The 12,073-nt window shown below is 45.6% G+C and overlaps 1 protein-coding gene across 2 annotated transcripts in view; it reads right to left on the reverse strand.

The window, feature by feature from the left end:
• LOC124720047 (serine/threonine-protein phosphatase 6 regulatory ankyrin repeat subunit B-like) overlaps positions 1-12,073 on the reverse strand; it is a 59,750-nt gene that overhangs the window by 47,276 nt on the left and 401 nt on the right. The window contains exon 1 of one of the 2 annotated variants that reach the window (XM_047245304.1): positions 10,513-10,628. The exons of the other annotated variant lie outside the window; for it this stretch is intronic. The gene's annotated coding sequence lies outside the window, so the exon portion shown is untranslated. Of the gene's footprint in view, positions 1-10,512; positions 10,629-12,073 lie in introns of those variants that run through there. 2 annotated transcript variants of the gene reach the window in all.

A 12,073-nucleotide genomic window follows, 5' to 3' on the forward strand; every position in this document is an offset into this window, starting at 1 on the left:
TATACATACAGGGCGACTAAAATAAAATTAGCACCGAAAATATTGCGGAGATGGAAAGTGCTGTTGATGCGCAGTTATCACAGAACGTGCAGATAGTCAGGTGCTGTTTATTGTTGGCCAATAAACAGTTTGTAATAATATTTATAAAGTGTATTTTTTGTGCAAAAGTACACTTTTTGAATGGAACAATTCTTATTGACATTAAGAAACTAAAAATAGCGTAAATTATGTTAGTTGATGTGTTACAGGATTCTAGTGCAAGCTGCTTACAATATAAATACTTTGGAAAGTTGCCACACTGTCACTTGTACAATACCTGTAGTAGTACACACCAAAGAACAACACAAATGCATGCACTAGTTATGTGCATTCTGGGCCGTAACGAGGTAACTGACCATCACAGGTTGTGTTCAAAATGACCACCAGCAGTGGCAGAACACGTTTCCAATCTGGTATGGAGCGACTGCTGCACACATGCTAGCGTTTCGTCGAACATCTCCGAGCAGGCTGCAGTTATGCGTCGTTATGTATCATTGGGTGTAGTTGGTATGTCCTTGCAGACAGCGTCTTTCAGCTTTCCCCACAGAAAAAGTCAACAGGCATCAAATCTGGAAAATGGGGCACCTAACGTACTGGTCCTCTGCATCCAATCTAACGTTTTGGAAACAATTTGTGAAGACATGCTGTAATACTCCACGCACTATGTACTGGACAGCGGTCATATTGGTAACACAGGTTCCTCTCTGTGTGCAGAGGAAAGCCTCTAGTATCTGTGGGAGATGGTTTGTTAGGAAGCTGTGATAGTTGTACGCATTCAGTGTTCTATCTATGAAACTCATGCCTATGATCTGACGGTTTACTATCCCACAGCAATGTTTACACTCCATGGGCGCTGATGTTCCACCTGAGGAAGCCAATGGGGATTGTCAACACACCAATAGCACACGTTTTGGTGGTTTACCTGGCTTCACCACTAAACAAGGTACGTAATACATATGGAGTACTAGTCGCAATTCCCATGTACAGAAGTTAACACGATTCTTATAATTGTTTCCATGGAGCTCTTCATTGAGGTAGATGTAATGGGGATGGAATTTAGGCTGATGGGGAATGTGTAGGACACTTGCCTGACCCATGTCACTTACACATGCGATTGCACAGGAGGTAAAGTGTTGATCAACTGCTACAACAGGAAGAACGTTAATTTCCCGCTCTTCTGTCATCACTTGCTTCATTCCGTTACGTTCCCTAGTTCTTACACTATCACTTTCACACAACTGATTGAGAAGATGGTCGAGATTGGGATCCTGCCGCAAGCGCTGTAGAAGAACAAACTGCATTCTTCTTACACTCTCCATGCACCATGAGCATGTCAGCTTTTTCTGCACTGATAAATCCCGTTGTATACACATGAGCTACTGCTTAGACTGTCACATAGAAAACTGATAGCACTGCTCTCTAGGAACACACAAGCACACTGTAAACGAACATAACAACATCGATCTAACAACTACGCAGGTCGAATGGCACAAAGAAGTGTCAGTGTGGAAACTTCTCACAATGTGGTATTTCATAACTTCTGCAGCAAACAGCACCGAAATTCTAGTTTACCCTATTTTTAGTTTGTTACTGGCAAAAAGATTTTTTCATTAGAAAAATCGCAGGTACAGAAAATACACTTTCTAAGTATTATTACAATCTGTTTATTGGATAACAGTACGAGACCCTGGCTTCGAATTCATTCTGTGAAAACTGCACGTCAATAGCACTTTCCATTTCCATAATATTTGCAGTCCAAGCTTTAGATGGTTCACCCTGCAGACGCCATACAGAGCACAACCACATATATGTCAAGAGAATTAATTGGTTTCAAGCCACCCAGTATTATAGGTGTGTTGTGGGAGTATTATCGGCTTGTTTTGTCGTCACGTTTAATAGGGGCTACATGTCTGGGTGAGCATGGCTGGGGGAGGTTGAAATACATGGAGAAGGGGATGCTAGAGAGAAGGGCAGATGGTGATGGATTGGGATAAAGAGGAATGGAAAGAGAGATGGAGCACCAAGAGATGAATTATGAGAGCCTTATAGCGTGAAATCACGAATTCAGTCGCAGATGATACTCCATAGGATTGTAATTTTATTAGAAGCTGGTTGTAAGCAACTGTTTCAATAGTTATCGGTAGGCCTAGAATTATGAAATCAACTGCACAGAAAATACACTTTCTAAGTATTATTACAATCTGTTTATTGGATAACAGTACGAGACCCTGGCTTCGAATTCATTCTGTGAAAACTGCACGTCAATAGCACTTTCCATTTCCATAATATTTGCAGTCCAAGCTTGAGGTGGTTCACCCTGCAGACGCCATACAGAGCACAACCACATATATGTCAAGAGAATTAATTGGTTTCAAGCCACCCAGTATTATAGGTGTGTTGTGGGAGTATTATCGGCTTGTTTTGTCGTCACGTTTAATAGGGGCTACATGTCTGGGTGAGCATGGGTGGGGGAGGTTGAAATACATGGAGAAGGGGATGCTAGAGAGAAGGGCAGATGGTGATGGATTGGGATAAAGAGGAATGGAAAGAGAGATGGAGCACCAAGAGATGAATAATGAGAGCCTTATAGCGTGAAATCACGAATTCAGTCGCAGATGATACTCCATAGGATTGTAATTTTATTAGAAGCTGGTTGTAAGCAACTGTTTCAATAGTTATCGGTAGGCCTAGAATTATGAAATCAACTGCAGGTCCTCTGTCGATAGCAGTAATTACTTTGTGTGAACAAAAATCGCTTGCGTTCCATAAGAAAGATATTTTCCGAGTCAGTGCTGTCCATGTGCCAATAATTCAAGGTACTTTATAAAGTTGGAACAGCCCGTATGCTCCTAAATCGTACTGACTATAATGTCTGTGATATATGTGTACAGTTTAGATGACCAGTTGTATGTCACTGTCCCCACAGTTTCACTTGCGAACCTGTATGGCACATATATTGTATACATCTCTGCCTACTCACTGTCTTCACCCATCTCCACTTCACCCCCCTGTCTGTCCATCTCATCCTATGCTCTCATCATTTTCCATCTTACCACTACTCATCTACACTATCCATTTGGCTCCTGCATCCCCCCATCTCATTCTCCCTCTATCTCTGATTATCTCCTCCAGTTTCTCTCTCTACATCTCCTCCTCCCCTCTCTCACACTGTCCATATTCTCCACCCCTTCTCTCCATTTTCTCCTTCCCCTTTTCTCACTGTCCATATCCTCCACCCCACTTTGTCAACAGCCTCTCCTCACTCTCCCTCTCCATCTCTTCCTGCCCCCAATCTGTTATTCCATTTAAATCTGCCCCCACTCTATATCCATTTCCTCTTGCACCCTCTCCCTTCGCATCTTCAATCCTTCCCTGTCCATATCCTCCTGGCCTCTTTCTCTTATCCATCTCCTTCTGCCACCATTTCTCTTTCCATCATCACCTACACCTCTCTACCTTTCTGTCCTCATCTCCCTCTTCTCCAAACCCATCTCTTCTTCGCTGACCATTGTGGCCGAGCAGTTCTAGGCACTCCATTCTGGAACTACAGGGCTGCTTCGGTCGCAGGTTCGTATCCTGCCTTGGTCATGGATGTGTATGATGTCCTTAGGTTAGTTTGGTTTAAGTAGTTCTATGTCTAAGGGACTGATGACCTCAGATGTTAAGTCCCATATTGCTTAGAGCCATTTTTAACCATCTCTTCTTCCCCTATCTTTGTTCCTCTCCTCCTGCCCATCTCTCCCACCTATCTACTGTAGTCCCCTCTCCTCATTCATCTTCTACTCCCAGCCTATCAGTGTTCATTTCCTCCCACACCCATCTCCCTTTATGTTTTCTCCTGCCCCTCCTCTCTCGGTCCATTACCTCCTATCATCTCCCCCTGCCTCCACTTACCCTGTCCATCATTTCCTGGTCCCTACCTCAGTCTATCACCTCCTCTATCTACACTCCTGGAAATGGAAAAAAGAACACATTGACACCGGTGTGTCAGACCCACCATACTTGCTCCGGACACTGCGAGAGGGCTGTACAAGCAATGATCACAAGCACGGCACAGCGGACACACCAGGAACCGCGGTGTTGGCCGTCGAATGGCGCTAGCTGCGCAGCATTTGTGCACCGCCGCCGTCAGTGTCAGCCAGTTTGCCGTGGCATACGGAGCTCCATCGCAGTCTTTAACACTGGTAGCATGCCGCGCAAGCGTGGACATGAATCGTATGTGCAGTTGACGGACTTTGAGCGAGGGCATATAGTGGGCATGCAGGAGGCCGGGTGGACGTACCGCCGAATTGCTCAACACGTGGGGCGTGAGGTCTCCACAGTACATCGATGTTGTCGCCAGTGGTCGGCGGAAGGTGCACGTGCCCGTCGACCTGGGACCGGACCGCAGCGACGCACGGATGCACGCCAAGACCGTAGGATCCTACGCAGTGCCGTAGGGGACCGCACCGTCACTTCCCAGCAAATTAGGGACACTGTTGCTCCTGGGGTATCGGCGAGGGCCATTCGCAACCGTCTCCATGAAGCTGGGCTACGGTCCCGCACACCGTTAGGCCGTCTTCCGCTCACGCCCCAACATCGTGCAGCCCGCCTCCAGTGGTGTCGCGACAGGCGTGAATGGAGGGACGAATGGAGACGTGTCGTCTTCAGCGATGAGAGTCGCTTCTGCCTTGGTGCCAATGATGGTCGTATGCGTGTTTGGCGCCGTGCAGGTGTGCGCCACAATCAGGACTGCATACGACCGAGGCACACAGGGCCAACACCCGGCATCATGGTGTGGGGAGCGATCTCCTACACTGGCCGTACACCACTGGTGATCGTCGAGGGGACACTGAATAGTGCACGGTACATCCAAACCGTCATCGAACCCATCGTTCTACCATTCCTAGACCGGCAAGGGAACTTGCTGTTCCAACAGGACAATGCACGTCCGCATGTATCCCGTGCCACCCAACGAGCTCTAGAAGGTGTAAGTCAACTATCCTGCCCAGCAAGATCTCTGGATCTGTCCCCCATTGAGCATCTTTGAGACTGGATGAAGCGTCGTCTCACGCGGTCTGCACGTCCAGCACGAACGCTGGTCCAACTGAGGCGCCAGGTGGAAATGGCATGGCAAGCCGTTCCACAGGACTACATCCAGCATCTCTACGATCGTCTCCATGGGAGAATAGCAACCTGCATTGCTGCGAAAGGTGAATACTGTACTAGTGCCGACATTGTGCATGCTCTGTTGCCTGTGTCTATGTGCCTGTGGTTCTGTCAGTGTGATCATGTGATGTATCTGACCCCAGGAATGTGTCAATAAAGTTTCCCCCTTCCTGGAACAATGAATTCACGGTGTTCTTATTTCAATTTCCAGGAGTGTATTTCAACGTTCCTCAGCCATGCCTACTCACAAATGTAGCCCCCACTAAACATGTCGATAAAGCAGGCTGATAATATTCCCACCACATACGTATTGTGAAGTGCAGCTTACACATCAGGGGCTTGAAACCAATCACTGCTCCTGTCATGCAAAGAAGATCGATAAAGCAGGTCGGTTCTACTTGAACCCAACACACTATCGTTCAGAACAGCCTACCCACTGTTAAACCATTTCGTACTCTCGGTTAGTAGGCTTCACAGTAAAGCAGGTTCCTAAGGCCAGCCACTACTACTTAAACACAACTTACCTATTATACGGCTCAGCCAATATGGCATGGGCTGACAAAATACAGAAGCGACTCTCATCGCTGAGGACGACACGTCTCCATTCGTCCCTCCATTCACGCCTGTCGCGACACCACTGGAGGCGGGCTGCACGATGTTGGGGCGTGAGCGGAAGACGGCCTAACGGTGTGCGGGACCGTAGCCCAGCTTCATGGAGACGGTTGCGAATGGTCCTCGCCGATACCCCAGGAGCAACAGTGTCCCTAATTTGCTGGGAAGTGGCGGTGCGGTCCCCTACGGCACTGCGTAGGATCCTACGGTCTTGGCATGCATCCGTGCGTCGCTGCGGTCCGGTCCCAGGTCGACGGGCACGTGCACCTTCCGCCGACCACTGGCGACAACATCGATGTACTGTGGAGACCTCACGCCCCACGTATTGAGCAATTCGGCGGTACGTCCACCCGGCCTCCCGCATGCCCACTATACGCCCTCGCTCAAAGTCCGTCAACTGCACATACGGTTCACGTCCACGCTGTCGCGGCATGCTACCAGTGTTAAAGACTGCGATGGAGCTCCGTTTGCCACGGCAAACTGGCTGACACTGACGGCGGCGGTGCACAAATGCTGCGCAGCTAGCGCCATTCGACGGCCAACACCGCGGTTCCTGGTGTGTCCGCTGTGCCGTGCGTGTGATCATTGCTTGTACAGCCCTCTCGCAGTATCCGGAGCAAGTATGGTGGGTCTGACACACCGGTGTCAATGTGTTCTTTTTTCCATTTCCAGGAGTGTACGATATTGTCCCTATTCCCACTCCTGTCGAGCTGGAAGGCTACAAGACAAGCAGTGATGATGCTCGTACTGTCATGTAGTTTGTTTGTTTGCCATGTTTCGGTGAAATGGGTCCAGTGATTTAATGGGAGATCATAGACATACACTACGTGAACAAAGGTATCGGGACACCCCCATAAACATATGTTTTTCATATTGTGTAAATTGTTCTGCTACCTACTGCCAGGAACTCCATATGACCGACCTCTGTAGTCATTAGTCACCGTGAGATAGCAGAATGGGCGCTCTGCGAAACTCATAGACTTCGAATGTGGCCCGGTCATTGGGTGTCACATGTGTCATACGCCTGCACGCAAGATGTCCACAATCCTAAATATCACTAGGTCCACTGTTTCCAATGTGATACAGCACAATAGCGTACAGGCCGATTTCTTCTGTTGACTTACAGAGAGCGCGTAGAGTTGAAGAGGGTCGTAATGTATAATAAACAGAAATCTTCCCAGATCTTCATACAGGAATTTCAAACTGCAGTACGATCCACTGCAAGTACTATGACTTAGGTGGGCGGTGAGAAAACTTGGGTTTCGTGTTCGAGCGGCTGCTCATAAGCCACACATCACACCGGTAAATGTCTAACGACGCCTCGCTTGGTGTAAGGAGTGTAAACGTTGGAAGATTGAACAGTGGAAAAACGTTGTGTGGAGTGACGACTCAAAGTAGATAATGTGGAGATCAGATGTCAAGGTCTGGGTGTGGCAAATTCCTAGTGAACGTCATCTGCCGGCGTGTGTAGTGCCGACAGTAAAATTCTGAGGCGGTGGTGTTATGGTGTGGTCTTGTTTTTCATAGAGGGGGCTGCGCACCTTGTTGTTTAGCGTGGCACTACCACAGCACAGGCCTATATTTATATTTTAAATATTTCATTGCTTCTCGCTGTTGAAGAGCAATTCGGTAATGGCGACTGCATCTTTCAGCAAGATCGAGCCCCTGTTCATAATGCACTGCCAGTGGCGGAGAGATTAAACGACAATAACATCCCTGTAACGAACTGGCCTACACAGAGTCCTGACCTGAATCCTATAGAACACCTTAGCTATGTTTTGGAACGCCGTGCCAGGCCTCACCTACCGACATCGATACCTCTCCTCAGTGCATCACTCCATGAAGAATTGGCTGCCATTCCCAAGAAACCTTCCAGCACCTGATTCAACGTATGTCTGCGAGAGGGTTAGCTGTCATCAAGGCTAAGGGTGGGCCAGCACCATATTGAATTCCAGCATTACAGATGGAGAGGCCACGAACTTGTATGTTATTTTGAGCCAGGTGTCCAGACACTTTTAATCACATTTTACGTTTTGTCCAGCAGAATGTCTTCAATATTGCGAGTGTCACATTCACTGCAGTGCATAACGTCTTTGCAGAGAAGTCTGGTGCGCTCTCCCAAGTCCATTAGGCATCTACGGGGGGCAAAACCTTCGTCAGATGCAGCAGGTATCCTGGCGAGAAGAGGTCCAACGTCAGAAACTGGTGGTACATACCTGGGGCCTTTGATATGAAGCCTCCTCCCGCACCGTTGTCAAACTTTAATGACGTCCGACGTTCGAAAACAAAGCTCAAGAATTTGCATGTTGGGTCAGTTATCAATACTGAATGTCTCAAGCTGGGCCACATCGCAAATACATCTTCTATCCAGGGTGATTCACGGAGATATGTAAATATTTTAGTATGTCTTTCTACATGTAACAATATAGAAAAAAAGGTCTTATAAACATAGGTCCGCAATTGTTCAGCTACGGAGTTACGGGTAATAAAAGGTTTTACCAGAAATTTAGCAACTTCGATATTATGAAGATATCGCACAACTTTAAGAGGTTAAAGTAAAACACGATTTCGACTTATTTTGTTATTACTGGTGTGCTGAATATAATAAAACATGTCCCAGACGTGTATCTGCAGTGTATCGTCCAGAGAAGGAAAGGTTGTAATACAAGTAAATTTGTTTATTTTTCATTAAGAATGTAGAAACGTGTGTATCATTGTTGGCTACCTTTAGTGAGTTGTTGCAGACGTTCCCTAACCTTGAAACGAGTTAGTTTTCTGTACTGTTCAGTGAAAGAACACAATAAGAACAGTGTATTGAAGTAAAACCACATAGTAACTGTTGTAGTTTGTAGATTATTTATGAAATAGGAATGCCTTTCAAATTTACGACGTAGGAATACGCCACTATGGTGTTTATTTATGGAAAATGTTATGGCAATGATACAGCTGAAATTAACGAATATGGCGTACGTTATTCAACTCGATGGCTTCGAAATGGACGAATCATTAGTGGAGCATTTCGATGTTACGGGAGACATGTTCTCTACCTAGCTTTCATAATCAGTACGAGAGCTCGATACGTGAAGACGATTATGAGGATATTATGGATGCTGTTCAACTTAGCCTGTGTACAGTACACGGCGTATCTCTCAACTATTAGGCATTTCACAATGTAAGGTATGGTGTACAATGAAGTAAAATAATGTGTGTCTCTGCCATAAACAAAAAGTGCATCAGTTATCCGGGAGATCCAGCCCTCCGCTTGGAGTTGTGCAACTGGTTAAAAACTAATTGACAGTTACACAAATACGTTTTATTTTCTGATGAGGCACAGTTTACTCGAGATGGTATAAACACTTTATTGGACCATTCATTTTCCCAGGACGTCTAACTGGCGGGTCGTACTTACAATTCCTTCAAGAAGAAATGCTCCACTTACTCGAAGATACTCTGCTTGCTACGCTAATTCAAATGTATTTTCAACATGACGGCATGCCTCCACATTTCGCCAACGGAGTTACTGCACAATTAAATGAACATTTTTCCCAGAGATGGATTGGTGGTGGTGCTACACGTCTGTGGCCACCCAGATTTCCCGATATAACACCAACGGATTTTGTGTATGGGGATGGGTGAAAGACAATGATTATAATGACAAAATCAATACACGTGAGGCACGACTCGGTCGCATTATGAATGCAATAGAAGAAATTAAGAACAACCCTGTGAAACTGAAACGAGCAACAAAATCTGTACACGTGCAGCTAAATGCACTGAACACGGTGGAGACGTTTTTGAACATTTACTGTGATTGTGATTGTATTGCGAAATTGTATGTACTTTGTACAAGTTTCTTAACAGTGAGCTTTGTTTTTTTTTCGGTTTAACACGAATTCACGTGTGCTGTGGTATACATAAAACCAAATTATGTGACACATTCATATGGTTTCAGATAACGCTTTTACCATAAATTTTCCAAAATTAAATTCTCTACAACTTCCGTTGAAAACTTTGTGCAGTTGTCTGGAATTTAAAGAACATATTAGACCAGGTAGTTAATAAATTCAAAATTTTACGAAATTATGCCTTTGCTTCTCTGGATGTTCTGGAAAACTACTGTAGATACGCATATGGGACATGTTTTGCTAGATTCGCCAGACCAATAACAACAAAATAAATTTAAATCATGGTTTACTTTAACCATCTATAGATTTGCGATGGCTTCATATTAGCGAAGTTGCTAAATTTCAGGCAACTCTGTAACTGAACATTAGCGGACCTATGAACTTTTTTCTTTAGTTTTAAACGTAGCGTAACATATTAAAGTATTTTCATATCTTCGTGAATCACCCTGTAAATTAGGCCTGTACAGCCGTATTCCAGCAGATCTCTACTACTTCTATTGCCCGATCTGACAAGTTTGTATCGAAAGTACAATGCTTTCGTGAATCTGTTTCGACGGCATACAACATATACCAATAATTAGTGCGGCTAGTGACGCCATTACGTAGACTATGCCGTAAGAATCAGTAGCTGCTTAAATGCGTAGATGACGTGAACCGATGACGGAATGCATATCAAGAGCTATTGCGCTATAGGTCGTAGGTACCGTTTTTGAGGGGGGTACCATTGAGAGCAGGAGACCGTCAAGTTGAGGAAAGTGATACGCTGAGCACTCCGCCACAGTGCTGGAAGAAACACGTAGAGACTTACCAGATGTGTGAGTTCTGCTCTGTGCCACTGCAGCCAGTGTAGTGGGCTGTTGCGAAGACAGCCTTTTATCCTTATCTTGGCCACTGCTGGACTCGGCTGACACGTCCCACCTACTGTATCCGCAGTCTGCCCTCTGCTCCACAACCCCTCCCCCTCTCACCCCCCCTCCCCCTCAAGCGTCGTCAAACTTTCCTGACATCCGACATTGGAAGCGTTGTTGCGCAACGCCTCGCAGCACTGACCTCAAGGGCACGTGATAACTATGGCAACCGCTCTGCTGCCCATTCTGACCTCGCGGCATCTTCCAAAACGACTCCGTGTTAGCCAGGTACCTGCTCACATCAGAGCCCGTTCCAGCCCATTCCCTGAGAGGCACGCCCTGAGGATGCAAATACCGTCAACATTGCGTGTGCCCTTGGCAGTGGCCTCCATTCGGCGACTAATGAAGTTCAAGGATTTCGTATGATATACACCAAATGATGACTACATCTCTAGAGCTAGTTGTCGGTGGTGAGCTGCGATCACACGCTGTCCCAGGAACTCACAGACTCGCATTTCTATGGGACTAAGATCCATTTATTTAGTGGGGCTATTAATATGTGATCGCGTTCCTGAGCGTTTGTCAAGAGGGGGACGTGTCCATTCAGTCCTGTGAATGTGGCTGTTGGCATCTATCCAAACGGGAGTGTCTAAGCACGCTCAGCAGGAAGTGCAAAAGTAAGTGGTAAGCAGGGTACATGGGCTTCTGGAGTGGAATGCTGATCTCATTTGTGGGCACAAGAATTTATTTTCAAAACGATAATTAAAACAGAGCACTGTTAACAACACAGTGTTTAATTAGGATTTGCAAATTGGGATGATCTACAGCGTTTATTCAATTGTATTAAACAATGAGAATAATTCAGAACATAATTTTAAAGAGAAACAGCCACATGGCCATAACTTTAAATTCATAAAAAATTACTTTACACAAATATAACCGTATCATAACTACAGATCTGAGTTCACTAGTGACCTGTGAATATGAAAAATTACAATTTGTAAAAGGTATTTGGTTTCAAGAAGAATACTCAAACAGCAAGGTCTCATAAATACGTGATTTAACTATTATGGAAAACGTTCTGGAATATGATGTTATGATAGCCTGAAAGATTTACACATCAATCAGCACATTCTCGATGGCCGCGCGTGTGAATTCCGTGCTCGAGAGCCCAAGTCAGAACGACACGCAGGAGGACCCGCGCACGCCAAAAACGGCTTCCAGAACACACAGGCCCAGTATTAATACACTGTTCACGAAAATACTAAAACTAACAGCCGAGCACTGGATAGCTCCAAACGCAGGAGGAGATGTTACAAGTTGTAGTGTGTCAATTGCAGTTACTGTTAAAGCAATAGTTGATTACACAATCTCGACTGATGTCAAATTTCACTTGGTAAATTTACAAACCACAACCAGTTCAAGATGATAATGATCCGACAATCCGCACACAACCTTAAATACCAAAGCGTCGTTTGACGGTGCAAAGTTGTAACTGTTATAGTTGAAAGCGACAAGGAA

Source organism: Schistocerca piceifrons, chromosome 11 (assembly GCF_021461385.2).
Source record: "Schistocerca piceifrons isolate TAMUIC-IGC-003096 chromosome 11, iqSchPice1.1, whole genome shotgun sequence".
NCBI lineage: Eukaryota > Metazoa > Arthropoda > Insecta > Orthoptera > Acrididae > Schistocerca > Schistocerca piceifrons.